This window comes from Cervus canadensis, chromosome 15 (genome assembly GCF_019320065.1).
Source record: "Cervus canadensis isolate Bull #8, Minnesota chromosome 15, ASM1932006v1, whole genome shotgun sequence".
Lineage (NCBI taxonomy): Eukaryota > Metazoa > Chordata > Mammalia > Artiodactyla > Cervidae > Cervus > Cervus canadensis.
The window spans coordinates 18,926,930-18,940,957 of NC_057400.1; positions in this window are offsets into that span (position 1 = coordinate 18,926,930).

Consider the following 14,028-nt stretch of genomic DNA (forward strand, 5'->3'; position numbering starts at 1 on the left):
GAATATAGTAAAGTTGCAGGATATAAAATTAACACACAGAAATCCCTTGCATTCCTATACACTAACAATGAGAAAACAGAAAGAGAAATTAAGGAAACAATACCATCCACCATTGCAACAAAAAGAATAAAATACTTAGGAGTATATCTACCTAAAGAAACAAAAGACCTATACATATAAAACTATAAAACACTGATGAAAGAAATCAAAGAGGACACAAACAGATGGAGAAACATACCATGCTCATGGATTGGAAGAATCAATATTGTCAAAATGGCTATTCTACCCAAAGCAATCTATAGATTCAATGCAATCCCTATCAAGCTACCAACGGTATTTTTCACAGAACTAGAACAAATAATTTCACAATTTGTATGGAAATACAGAAAAACCTCGAATAGCCAAGTAATCTTGAGAAAGAAGAATGGAACTGGAGGACATGTCAAGCCTGCCTGACTTTCAGACTCTTACTACAAGCCCAGTCTCAAGACAGTATGGACTTGCACAAAGACAGAAATATAGATCAATGGAACAGAATAGAAAGCCCAGAGATAAATCCACGAACCTATGGACACCTTATCTTTGAGAAAGGAGGCAAGAATATACAATGGAAAAAGGACAACCTCTTTAACAAGTGTGCTGGGAAAACTGGTCAACCACTTGTAAAAGAATGAAACTAGAACACTTTCTAACACCATACACAAAAATAAACTCAAAATGGATTAAAGATCTAAATGTAAGACCAGAAACTATAAAAATCCTAGAGGAGAACATAGGCAAAACACTCTCCGACATAAATCACAGCAAGATCCTCTATGACCCACCTCCCAGAATATTGGAAATAAAAGCAAAACTAAACAAATGGGATCTAATGAAACTTAAAAGCTTTGTGCATTACAAAGGAAACTATAAGTAAGGTGAAAAGACAGCCCTCAGATTGGAGAAAACATAGCAAATAGAAGCAACAGATCAAGAGGATTAATCTCAATAATATACAAAGCAACTTCCTTGCAGCTTCAATTCCAGAAAAGATAAAATGACCCAATCAAAAAATGGGCCAAAGAACTAAACAGACATTTCTCCAAAGAAGACATACAGATGGCTAACAAACACATGAAAAGATGCTCAACGTCACTCATTATTAGAGAAATGCAAATCAAAACCACAATGAGGTACCATTACATGCCAGTCAGGATGGCTGCTATCCAAAAGTCTACAAGCAATAAATGCTGGAGAGGGTGTGGAGAAAAGGGAACCCTCTTACACTCTTGGTGGGAATGCAAACTAGTACAGCCGCTATGGAGAACAGTGTGGAGATTCCTTAAAAAACTGGAAATAGAACTGCCATATGACCCAGCAATCCACTTCTGGGCATACACACTGAGGAAACCAGATCTGAAAGAGACACGTGCACCCCAATGTTCATCGCAGCACTGTTTATAATAGCCAGGACATGGAAGCAACCTAGATGCCCATCAGCAGATGAATGGATAAGGAAGCTGTGGTACATAATACACCATGGAATATTACTCAGCCGTTAAAAGAATTCATTTGAATCAGTTCTAATGAGATGGATGAAACTGGAGCCCCTTATACAGAGTGAAGTAAGCCAGAAAGATAAAGAACATTACAGCATACTAACACATATATATGGAATTTAGAAAGATGGTAACGATAACCCTATATGCAAAACAGAAAAAGAGACACAGAAATACAGAACAGACTTTTGAACTCTGTGGGAGAATGTGAGGGTGGGATATTTCAAAAGAACAGCATGTATACTATCTATGGTGAAACAGATCACCAGCCCAGGTGGGATGCATGAGACAAGTGCTCGGGCCTGGTGCACTGGGAAGACCCAGAGGAATCGGGTGGAGAGGGAGGTTGGAGGGGGGATCGGGATTGGGAATACGTGTAAATCTATAGCTGATTCATATCAATGTATGACAAAACCCACTGAAAAAAAAAAAAAGAAAACAAATGTGATGACTAAAAATCAAATTATCATTATATGCTTTGAGTGTGTGTGTTTGGAGATCGATGAAAAACATAAGGAATTAGAATTCTAATTGATATATTAGATTGCACAGGAAAATTGTTAAAAATTATTAGTAACCTAAGAGATTAACATAGCTATTAGAAAGTATTCAAAGAGCTACATACAATTTCACATTATCATTTTCAACACATACTCAAGTGAAGAACCATTTGATTGGCATATTTACAAACAGTCAGATAACACCTCCAGAAAGAGATTATTCATGACTTCATTGCCTCCCAAAGTAATCTGTGTTTGTGACTCTATACAGAAGCACCCAGGTGAACACAAAAGAGTAGAATTTGGAATTCCTTGATTACTCTTCATGTTTTGGAGCAGAAAGAATGCAAATTACTTGACCTTCAAAAAGCCTTTGACCAGTTTCAACTGTCCTTTCTAAAAATTAATTCAGATTTGAAGAAAAAAAATGTCATCATCTATCCCTATGGACTGAGTTTCCATCCATGAAACAATGAAAAAGAATAAACAGATCTAAATAGAGGAAGTGTAAATTGAGAAATCCTTTAAGGATTGGTCTCGGAGAACATTTTTAGATGTGATCTGGAAGATGGAGTGCACAGTGACATCTCCAAATTTGCTGATGACACCAGCTTTTCCTGATAGTGAAATGCCAGGCTGACATGAATAAATTGCAGGGACATCTTGGGAGCCTGTAGGAGTAAGTAAAAAATAGTAACTGAACTTGAGTTTCAGAAACTGTAAGGGAGTGTTAGATTTGAGGAAAATAATCTAAACTTTATTACTGAATGACTCATTCATTCTGCATGCAAATAAGCATAATATTATGGACTGAGTATCTGTTCCTCCACACCCACATTCGTATGTTGTAGCCCTAATACCCAAACATGATGGTATCTGGAGATGGGGCTTTGTGGGGGGGGGTGTGGGGTGGGAATTAGATTTACATGAGGTCGTGAGGGTGAGACCCTCATGATGGGATTAGTATTCTTACAAGGAGAGGAAGAGAGAACAGAGCTCTGGCCCTCTTTCTGCCATGAGAGGACACAGGGAGAAGGCAGCTGTCTGCATGCCAGGAAGAGAATTCCCATAAGGAACAGACTTGACAGGTTCCTTGATTATCGACTTTCCAGCTTCCAAATGTGTGAGAAATAAATGTCTGTTGCTTACACCACTCAGTTCGGTTCAGTCGCTCAGTCATGTCCAACTCTTTGTGACCTCATGGACTGCAGCACGCCAGGCTTCCCTGTCCATCACCAATTCCTGGAGCTTGCTCAAACTCAGCCTTTTGGCCTGGGTTTGCTTCAGAGTCTTTACCTCTCTCCGCTGCCATGCCCCCTCAAGACACTGCCACAGATCATGGGGACTCTTGGAACACCCTGTGGAAACTACTGATGTGGCCTGGAAATCAATCCATGGCCACTAAATAAAAATATCAGATTGTCAAAAATGTTTTGGAAACAACACTGAGTTAAACAAACCAGTCAGGTCTCTCTATTCTAGGTTTGTTCAGTGCCTTGAGTCTGCTGTCAGGAATCATGACTCTCCAAGTTGGGAGTCCGAGAATGTACCTTTTCCTAAACACACGTCTTTATTTTTCTTTGGGAATTTCAAAAGGGCTAGTCTCTGTGCCTCCATGTCAGGAGACATGGTGATGGCCAAATTAGGGTAGATTTCACTGAGAATCCAGGCCTTCTGACATCCAGTGTCACTCACAATTTCTACCAAGTTATTATGATTCCCTCTTATTTTATGTACATAACTCTATTTAGAGAGAGGCCATGTTCTCCCACAAAACACTATTTTTTAATTTTCTCATACATAGTCTGGCTGGGGGGTGGTAGTTGCTATGGTTTTACTACATTAAACAAATTTGCTTTTTTTGTTTTCTTGTGTACCAAGCTCATGTTTCTTTCCCACAGCCCTCAGAGGCTATGACTCAAGTACTACGTTAATTTTAAAATGTAAAAGAATGAAACATCTGTTATCATGACAGGCCCTCAGGACTTTCGTTTTTGAATGAGAAGGGTGAGAAATAGATTTAGAAGTGAGGGAAGATAAAAAGACCCAGGTGATACTCATTTAACACAATCCCCAGATACTGAGAAAAAACATCTCTGATAGGAGTCAGGCTCACAGAAATAGCTGGTCCTTCCGTGTTACAAAGGAACCTCTGGCCCATCTGTGTCTCCCCTCGACTCTGCACTGCTACATCCCCTGAACCAACTGCAGTCTTAATTTCTGAGGATATATCTCTGTGCCAAGTGGAAGATGATATTTTGAGCTGGGAAATTAAGTTTTGTTTGTGGATTTACTTTTTAAGGTCTGGATCATCATTGTCTAGTTACCTACTGAAACATAGGCTGGAGTACAGGAAAACAGAATCAGGGGGCAAGCATAGAGGAGAGGGGAGAATTACTGGGCACCAGGGTGTGAAAGTCAAGTCAGTAATTTGAGAAGCAACTTCTTGGAGAGAAATCCCACACCAAAACCAGCCAGAGTGTCAAAGTGAAAGTGAAAGTCCCTTAGTCATGTCTGACTCCTTGCAATCCCATGGACTATACAGTCCATGGAATACTCCAGGCCAGAGAATACTGGAGTGGGTTCCCCTCTCCAGGGGATCTTTCCAACCCAGAGACTGAACTCGGGTTTCCCACATTGCAGGTGGATTCTTTACCCGCACAAAGTCCTTACAGCCGTAAGCAAGCCAGCAACCTAAGCATCAAAAGAAGCATCTCCAAAGGGCACTGGGAATGGAGCAAAAGCCAAGTGCAAGATAACTGGAGAGAAAACAGGAGCACATGGGAGGGTTCAGAATGGAAGATGGTGCTTACATTCTGGGAAATGTGCATGAGACCCAAACACAGCCATGCCGTATTTTCCAGAGGCTACGGTGGCTTTGACAGGCAGAGAGGATAGCCAGAGAAGTCTATTGCCTAGCATGGAAAACTGTCACCTTTTACATTGTCAATACTTTGAAACTCCACAAAAATTTTCATTTAATTTGACTGAGTAGACAATTCTGTGAAAGAAGCCGAGGTCACAGTTCAATTTTTAACAGAGCCTGCCAGCATCATTATCTTCATCTTCCCTCCTTCTATTGAGCACCTATAACATGTTCTATGAAAAACATTTTATGCAGCATATCTAATTTAATCTTAATAACAAGCCTATAGAGTGGCCTCTTTATTCTCATTTTTTTGATGAGAAAACCATGTCTCATAGAGTTAAGCAACTTGCCCTAGATCGAACTTGTCTTAGTTGTGAACACAGACTCACATCTGTCTGGCTCTAGTGTCATTATATCAAAGAGAGCCACTCCCTGTCCTCTTTCTCTTGTGCCCATTTCAGATACAACTAACTGGTCTCTGATCTCCTTCCCACTGTACATGGTTTCAGAATCCTTCTCAGCATATTATAAGAATCCACTACCAATCAATCAGTGGATATTTAGGTGGTAAAACTAGGGTTATATCCCTTTTCCACACCATTCTGCATTCCTCTCTTACGCAGGCAACCACATGTAGACAGAGTAGGCTTGTAAAATGGGACCAAGACCAGAGTCCAGATGATTGGGAAGATGCCTAAGAAAAAAAGGGAAAAAAATGGTTTAAAAAAATTGATTGCAGGAAAATCAAATAAAACCTAGAAGGACTGAGAGTCTTTTCAATCCTGGCAGAATTAGGGAGTCAAAGAATGTTACTACTGAGTGGTGAAAATAGTGAGCTGAGTTTTCAAGGATGAAGCTCTTTGACTTGATTCATGATATTTGAGTGTGGGCAACATAAGGACTGGAAATTTTTACTGTAGTCACAGGAAAATAAATAAGGTAGAAGTAAGAAAGCAGAGATATTCAGAACTAGGCTTGCAAGGTAGATTTAGTTGGCTTGTAGAAATCTGCAAGTACAAATATCTGACATGGACTGATGAACCATTCATTAGAAACAACTAGTTCATTGATTATTTTCTTCATTGAATTAACTAAATCAATCCATTGAAATAACATCTTTAATCAAACAAATACTTTATTCAGGAGGATAATTCTATAAAAACAAAACCAAACAGTATTTTGGAAGTAAAATAATATTATACTTAACTGTTCACATTTTAACCAAATGGCACAGAATAGGTCCAGTCAAATTTTCTGGAATTATTTTTAAGGTTCACAAAATCACAGATATTGATCTATATAATACTGTGTGCCGATTACTAGGGTTCACTTTTGAGGAATGTAATGATAGATCACATGATCACTGCCCCTTGGGATCTTACATCTTATTAGAGGCAAAAGATAGATAAATAGATTAAATGTATTTTCCTCTGTGTGATGATACATTTATATAGAAAGACTGAGAAGTATAATGGGCAAAACATAACTCTCTTGGGGCAGAAAGCCTTCACACAGGGACTGAAGGTAAGCACAGGATTTGATGAGGCAGAAAAGGTGGGGAAGAATGAGAAACAGGGATAAAGAAGGCACTAGGCAAAGGAAATAAAACTTGCAAATGGATGGAGCAGAAAAAAGCTACAGCAAAAGGAAAATTACCAGTGGTACAGAATGAACGGTTCTACTGTGAAGTGCAAGGCCATGAGAGAGAAAAGGCAGAAGCTGAGGCTGACCAGACAGAGACCAGGTTATAAATGGCTGTGTGTGTCATGCTAAGGAGTCCTATTTAGTGATGAAAGTGTTAAGAGTTTTAGGTGGCTGTGTGTTTTGGACAGATAACTGTGTTTGTTGGTTGGGTGGAAGAAGCATTCAAGCATGATGAGAAAAATCCAGAAAGATCCATGAGCATAAAAAACTGATGAAGATATGAACTAAGATGGAGGCAAAGCGAGCGGGAGGGTAAATTCCTGAGACACTGAGCATCAACCTAACTTAGCCGTGTGGCTAAGTGGACACGTTCCAAGAAGAACTTGGGAGCAGGTACACAATGAATCAAGGGCATAAAGGAAAGGAATTTTAGAAGCAGCCAACCTGAAGGTTACAAATGGGAACATAGCAAAGTACAGGCAGTTGAAAACATTTCAATAGCACTTTTTATTAAATGAGCAGGAATAATTTTGGTAAAGAAGTTGGAATAAGTGAAAAAGTAAAACATTCAAAAGTCATTCATAATCTACTTTCTAAACTATTGGTAACATTTTAGTATACACATAGAATTTTTCTAAGCTCTGGAAGACGGTGAAGGACAGGGAAGCCTAGCATGCTGCAGTCGTTGAGGTCGCAGAGAGTCGGACCTGACTGAGTGACCAAACAGCAACGACAACAGGTGTTTCTAAACTTGAAATCATATCAAATAAAAAAATGTTGTGTCTCGCTTCTCTCACTTATGTTAAGGAAATATTCCTCATGTTATTAAAATTCTTTAAAAAATGATGTCTAAAAAAATTTTTAAAATAAAAAATGATGTCTAATGAATGTAATACATTTGATCTTATAATGAATCATTGGGTATTTCACCATTTCCATATTTGGATGCAAGTAGTTCATCATGAGGGCTCCTGGTGGCTCAGATGGTAAAGAACATGCCTGCAATGCAGGAGATACTGGTTTGATTCCTGGGTCAGGAAGATCTCCTGGAGAAGGTAATGGTTACCACTCCAGTATTCTTGCCTGGATTGGAAGTACAGGGACATGTTCCAAGTGTCTGTGTATACTACTTTTTTTGTTTAATTTCTAACTGTTTCATTAAAATATGTTAATACGTTTACAAGTTTCAAATCTGCTTTAGGTACAGTGGTTTGGTATCAAAAGGGCATGAATTTATATGCCTTCTCAGGGTGGCTGAATTCTATCCCTCCCAGGTTGTAGCACTTTCTATATTTCATGCCTGTAATGCTTACCAGTTATTAATACTTATTAGTTATCTTAAAAATGGCAATTTTGTCAGAATTCAGTTGCTTATTTTCTAAAAGATTTGCATTCATGGTGAATTTACATGCCTGAAATTAAACACTTGAAAGTATAATACTGACGGATTTTTTTCTTAGTGAATTTAAAGCAATTAAATGACTTCAATTTCCCATACACATAGTTCAGTAATATTTCCCCTATTTTGAAAATTTTGACATATATTATCATTTGTGAAGTTCACTTTTTTCACTTAAAGCATATTCTACATGTTTTCACACCTGACAAAAAAAAAGGATTTAATGAACTAATTTAAATTTTAGATGACATGGTGAAAGTGTCACCAGATCTTGACATTGACCTGTATAAGCAAATAAACTCAATTAGTATACTTGAGATGCTATGTCATTGTGGGACTATTCAGTATCTTGAGAGAACATTTTGTTTTTTCTAATATTTAGCTTAAATTTTTTTATAAATTTTATATAAATTGTAACATTAAATCAAGCAATATATATAAAAACTCATGTAACCTTTTTTTTTAATGATAAGATAATGGCCAAATGCTTATCTCAAAGATTATTTCACTGAATGAAATCCACTTTAATTTTTTTCCACTGAAAGTGAAAGAAGATTTTGTAGTTATCTTTCCCTTAATCATCTTGGGTCCACTGGAATTTATCCTCTTTTGAAATGTTTAGAGGACTAGATTTATATGACTTCCTTACTACTCACCTCAGTATAAAGAATTCATACTTTCAAAGCTCCTCTATTATGTTGATAGAAATAGGTTAGTGCTTGGATCTGCATATGCAAGAATATACGAGACATGGGCCAGGGAAATCCGTCTTCAAATCACTAGAGTTTTAAGAATCTCCCTAGGGCTTCTGTGGTGGTCCAGTGATTAAGAAAATGCTTGTTGATGCAGGGGACATGGATTGGATCATCCCCACCTTGGAGCAACGAAGCCAAAGCCTGTGTGCCACAACTGCTGAGCCTGTACCCCAGGGCCTATGCCCTGTAACACAAGCCACCCGAAAGAGAAGCTTGCATTCCGCAACTGAGAGCAGCCCCTGCCTGATCCAACTAGAGAAAACCCTCACAGCAACAAAGACCCAGCACAACCAAAAAGTAAAAATAAATCTTAAAAAAAGAATGTCCTTAGGTGTTACTAGTTATTTGTATCTGATGGGTATGAAAGTGAGTGGCCAGCGTCTCCAGGAAAGTTGTGAGAAAGTATTAAAAATATATAAATAAAAACTCACGAATATGTGGCAAAGGAGCTCTTACTCTGCGTAAGGGCCTATGGACTCCTTACTCTGATTCCTGTTGTCGCACTCAGTAAAAACTCAAAGGGCCAGAGTGGCTGTCCCCTAAGGCTGCTGAGTCTTCGCCTCTGTGCTGTATTCTACACAGCAACACCATTTAACAACACTAAAGGAATTTGTATTTGTTGCCTATCGCATCTTTCTATCCATTGTGACAGTGTCATGTTGTATAACCCAATTTCTTTTTTGATAGATCTCAAGCATCCTTTCTTCTGTCTTCTGTGATGCCTTCTTCATATGGAGTCCCCTAACAGGCTCCTAAAATCTGAGCATCTAATTTGACTGAATGTGGTGCTTCTCTAGCTAACCCTACTAAGAAATTCATTATCTCTTTATTTGAACTCTTATTTGATGGATCACCATCTTCAGTTTTGCTGTGACCTGGCCTGTGAGCCCAAAGGATTGAAGATGTAAGCTGCTGTGAGTTTTTTACATGCAGATAAATCAAGGGTCCTGGAAGGGACTGGGAAGAGTTGGTGGTGGTGCCACTTTCCAGTTGAGAAGCTGCTCAAAGAGGAAAGCAACAGAACCGAGAGCCATTTACAGTGGTTATAGATGACTCCACACACCAGAAAAGGTAAATCACACAGAAAGAAATTAAGAGAGCAAATTAAAATGTTGTTTCTCCTAGAAAGTCTAAAGAGAGGTGCTAACAGATTAGTTCATCTTTAGTCTTTAATACCTCCTAAGAGGAGAAGTGAAGTTGCTCAGTCGTGTGTGACTCTTTGTGATCCCATGTACTGTAGCCAAGCAGGCCCCTCCATCCATGCCATTTTCCAGGCAAGAGTACTGGAGTGGGTTGCCATTTCTTTCTCTAGGGGATCTTCCTGACCCAGGGATCAAACCCAGGTTTCCCACATTGCAGGCAGATGCTTTACCCTCTAAGCCACCAGAGAAACCCTTACCTAACAGGAAGCTAGGGCAATTTACAGGGTTTCTTTTTTTTTCTCTTTTGCCTGATTTTAAGAGTGATTTTAACTTTTGTCATAATATTTCATCATGATGAAACAACTGAGCCCACTTTCTATTCCATTTCTCCTCTTCTCTGTGTTGTTCATTTTTGTTTCTTGCATTCCTGAGGAAAGACTGGCCTGCATGTTTATCCTGCTACAGTAGGGAACCCACAACTTATCCTGGGGCCCATCCCTCAGTGAACAAAAGGAACTATGCTGCAGATTAGCATGTGTCCTCAAGTCCCCAGTCCCTGAGTCAGGATAGTCTTTTTTTAAATTCAATCATATGGAAAAATTTGTATCAGGTTACTATCAAAATTATAAACCAGTATTCTCATTGGAAGGACTGAAGCTCCAATACTTTGGCCACCTGATCAAAGTGTCCACTCATTGGAAAGGACCCTGATGCTGGGAAAGACTGAAGGCAGGAGGAGAAGGGGACAACAGATGACGAGATGGTTGGATGGCATCACTGACTCAATGGACATGAATTTAAACAAACTCCAGGAGACAGTGGAGGACAGAGAAGTCTGGCCTGCTACAGTCCATGGGGTCACAAAGAGTCAGACACAACTTCGCAACTGAACCATTTTAATCCTGAATCCAGGGCTACGGATGGAGGGGGCAGGATTCCCTTGGTATAAGTAGTCTATTAAGGAATCCACATTCTCCAATAAATCATCATCATTCAGTAATGATGACAAAATAAGGCCCTGTCCTCCAAAGCCGTGAGCTCTGTCCTTGTATAAGTACATGTAAATTGGAAATGATTGCCCTGCCCATAGATCCTGGGTATTCTAGCCAGCAGTCATCATTAGGCTATATTCTCAGCGCCAAGCAAAGAGGATGGTGAATAGAAAACACACAAACATATAGAAGGAATTTGCAAACAGCAGTTTTCCCATTAAGATGTATCCTACCGACTGCACAGAGGAGAATTCTGGCCCTAATTTAGTGCAGGTTTGTATTTGGCACATGTTACCTGTAGAGTATTTGGGTAAATTACTGATGTCAGTTGTATTTCTCTTGGAGACGAGGGAAATAGGTTATTGGCACAATAAAACATCCAGAGGCTTTTAAAATGTCAGTCTAATCGCAAGAACCAGTAAGGCTTTTAATTACCTTCTGTGCAATTTTTTTTAATTGCTCCAATGGCTGTAGCGCTTGGTAAGTTCCTGACAGCGCAGCTGCAACAAACTTAATTTAAACATTTTTTTTTTCTAAAGCTCTCGGAGAACAAAAAGGAACCTGAGATGCAGGGTAAAATTGGTAAACTCTTGTTGCAGGCTCTCTGCAGGAATGCTTGGTGCTTGGTCACTAATAGAATCCTACCTCCATGTTCATCCAACTACCTGCAGGGCTTTCATTTGCCGATGACATTCTTTAGAAAGACTCTTTGTTGTTGTCATCACCCTCCCTCACAGAAGAGTCTAAACCAGCTAGTCTATGTGGCTAGGCCAACTCAAATTCCCACATTTTCTTGGGGGCTTGCTTAATTCTAAATTTGGGGGAAAAAAAGGAGGATTCAGAATTCTTTTCTTGAGTTGTGCTAGACATTGATGTGAGGGAAGCTTCTATTTTCTACAGTTTTCATCCCCTTCAACTCTACCTTACATTTTGATAGAGACACCCTTTATTTATTTGCAAACACTATCCTTTAGCCCTCAATTTTCTCCTTCAAAAACTATTCTCTACTAAGGGGACTTGTACTGTGGCCTGATGAGAAGCACATGCACTTTACAATCAAGGATGTCTGGGACTGAAACCCAATTTGCCCTAGCCTATCTTTCAGGTGATTCAGTGGTCAAGAATCCACGTGCCAACGCAGGAGACACAGGTTCTATCCCTTGGTCGGGAAGGTCCCATGGAGGAGGAAATGGCAACCTATTCCAGTATTCTTGCCTGGAAAATTTGATGGGCAGAGGAGCCTGGTAGGCTATAGTCCATGGTGTCACAATGAGTTAAACATGACTGAACATACACACACCTTAACTATTTAACCTGTTTTGCTTCCATCAAGAAGGAATAATAATAATGCCTCCCCAATAGAGTTGTGAGTTCAACAAAGTAACATGTGAAGAGTGACCAACAGAGTCAGTTTTCAGTGAGAGGTCGTTCCTGGGCAATACCTGCCTGTATCTCCACCTCCACTGCAAGTTCCCTCATCTAGATGTATATTATGTATAATACATATAGAGAGAGTCACATGCGCATTGCTATGCCCTGAGACATGGCAGGTTGTGCCTCAATTAGACTCTGATTAGTGGGGACAGAGTCTGAGCTAGGTTTTCTGCAGTAAGGTATCTAGTGCAATGCCCTTAATTTTGTTTGTTTTAGTTGTTGTGCTAACAGATTCAAAAATATTCAGGGAAACTAAGCCTATTAGAAGATGGATTGCTAATGAGGTCAAATTTAAGCCTAAAATTTTTAAGGTGTTTTATGCTCTATGAAGGGTAAGATCTAATTAAACAGAGTTACAAAATGTTGAAGCTGGAAGGAAACTGATAGCATCCAATTCAATCGGTTATTTAATTACACAGACAAATAAGACCAATAACGGCAAAACTAGTTAATGTCTGAGTTGGCCAAGGTTTCTGGTCTCATATTTCCCATTTCTGGGCTGTTCCCACCATGCCACAGGCCTCCAGCCCACTGGTGTTGATGCTAAGCCCCTGACATCTGCAACTCTATTCTGCGTACTCTATTTACCTACAGGGTATCAGGTATTCTTTTCTGCTGAGATAGTAATGTAAACCATTAATACTAAGAGCATCCTACCATATTTTCTGAAATCTTAGGAAAAGAGTAAAATGGACATACAGATAAAGTAGGGGGAAATGGCAGAAATAGTTAGGCAGATAGCATGAAAAAATTTCCCAAGGAGAAGTAAGAAATGAAGAAACATATGAGACAACATGTTTTGAAGTTTAGAATATGCCTTGTGTTTAGTAGATGCTAAGTACTTTGGGTGAGCCATCTAATTAAGCCCAAATAGCCCTAGAAGGGAAACAAACTTTTCTTCTTCTTTTCAACTAGTTGTATCATACCTTCCACTCATTCAGCTAAACATACATCCCGATGACCTATATCTATGGATTCAAACCAAAGCCACCAGTTCCTAAAGCCTGATCCTTTATTCATTAAACTCTAGGACTTCTGCAAATACAATTTGATAAAAATATTAGACTAAGAGGATTTTCAGGGAATAGCAGAGGAATTATGAAAAGGCAAATTCTAGGCAAGCCAGAGAATTTGGTTGATGGGGTGAAAGTAATATGATCTTGTACCCTATTATTAAAAACCAATAGAAAGAGATGATTAAAATCAGAGATGCCTGAGAACTCTAACATAGTTAGTTTTCTTGGCCTTGGTGGCTGACATTTGTTACCAAGTGTGTGTAAATGCAAGAAAGTGTTAGTTACTCAGTTGTATGTAATTCTTTGTAATGCTATGGACTGTAGCCCACAAGGCTCCTCTGTCCGTGGAATTATCCAGGCAGTTGGAGTGGGTTGGAGTGTAATTCCCTTCTCCAGGGGATCTTTGCAACCCAGGGATTAGACTTGGGTCTGCTGCATTGCAGCCAGATTCTTTACTGTCTGAGCCACTGGGGAAGCCTATAAATATAAGAAAATGTTGTGAAATATTGTTCCCTTCCCTACACATTGCACTTTCATCCCACATTTGCATTCACTAGAATCTCTTTGTTGTGAGGCTGATTATGTCCGCATGGGCCCAGGTCACTTTGTCCCGAGGATCACCAAGGTCAATCCTGTCTTCTCTAGCACAGTCACATGTGGTACCTCAATGGAGAGAAAGATGAAACAGAGTATTGAGTGAGAGGAAGAATGAAGTCAAGCAAAAGGGACCGAGGCAATT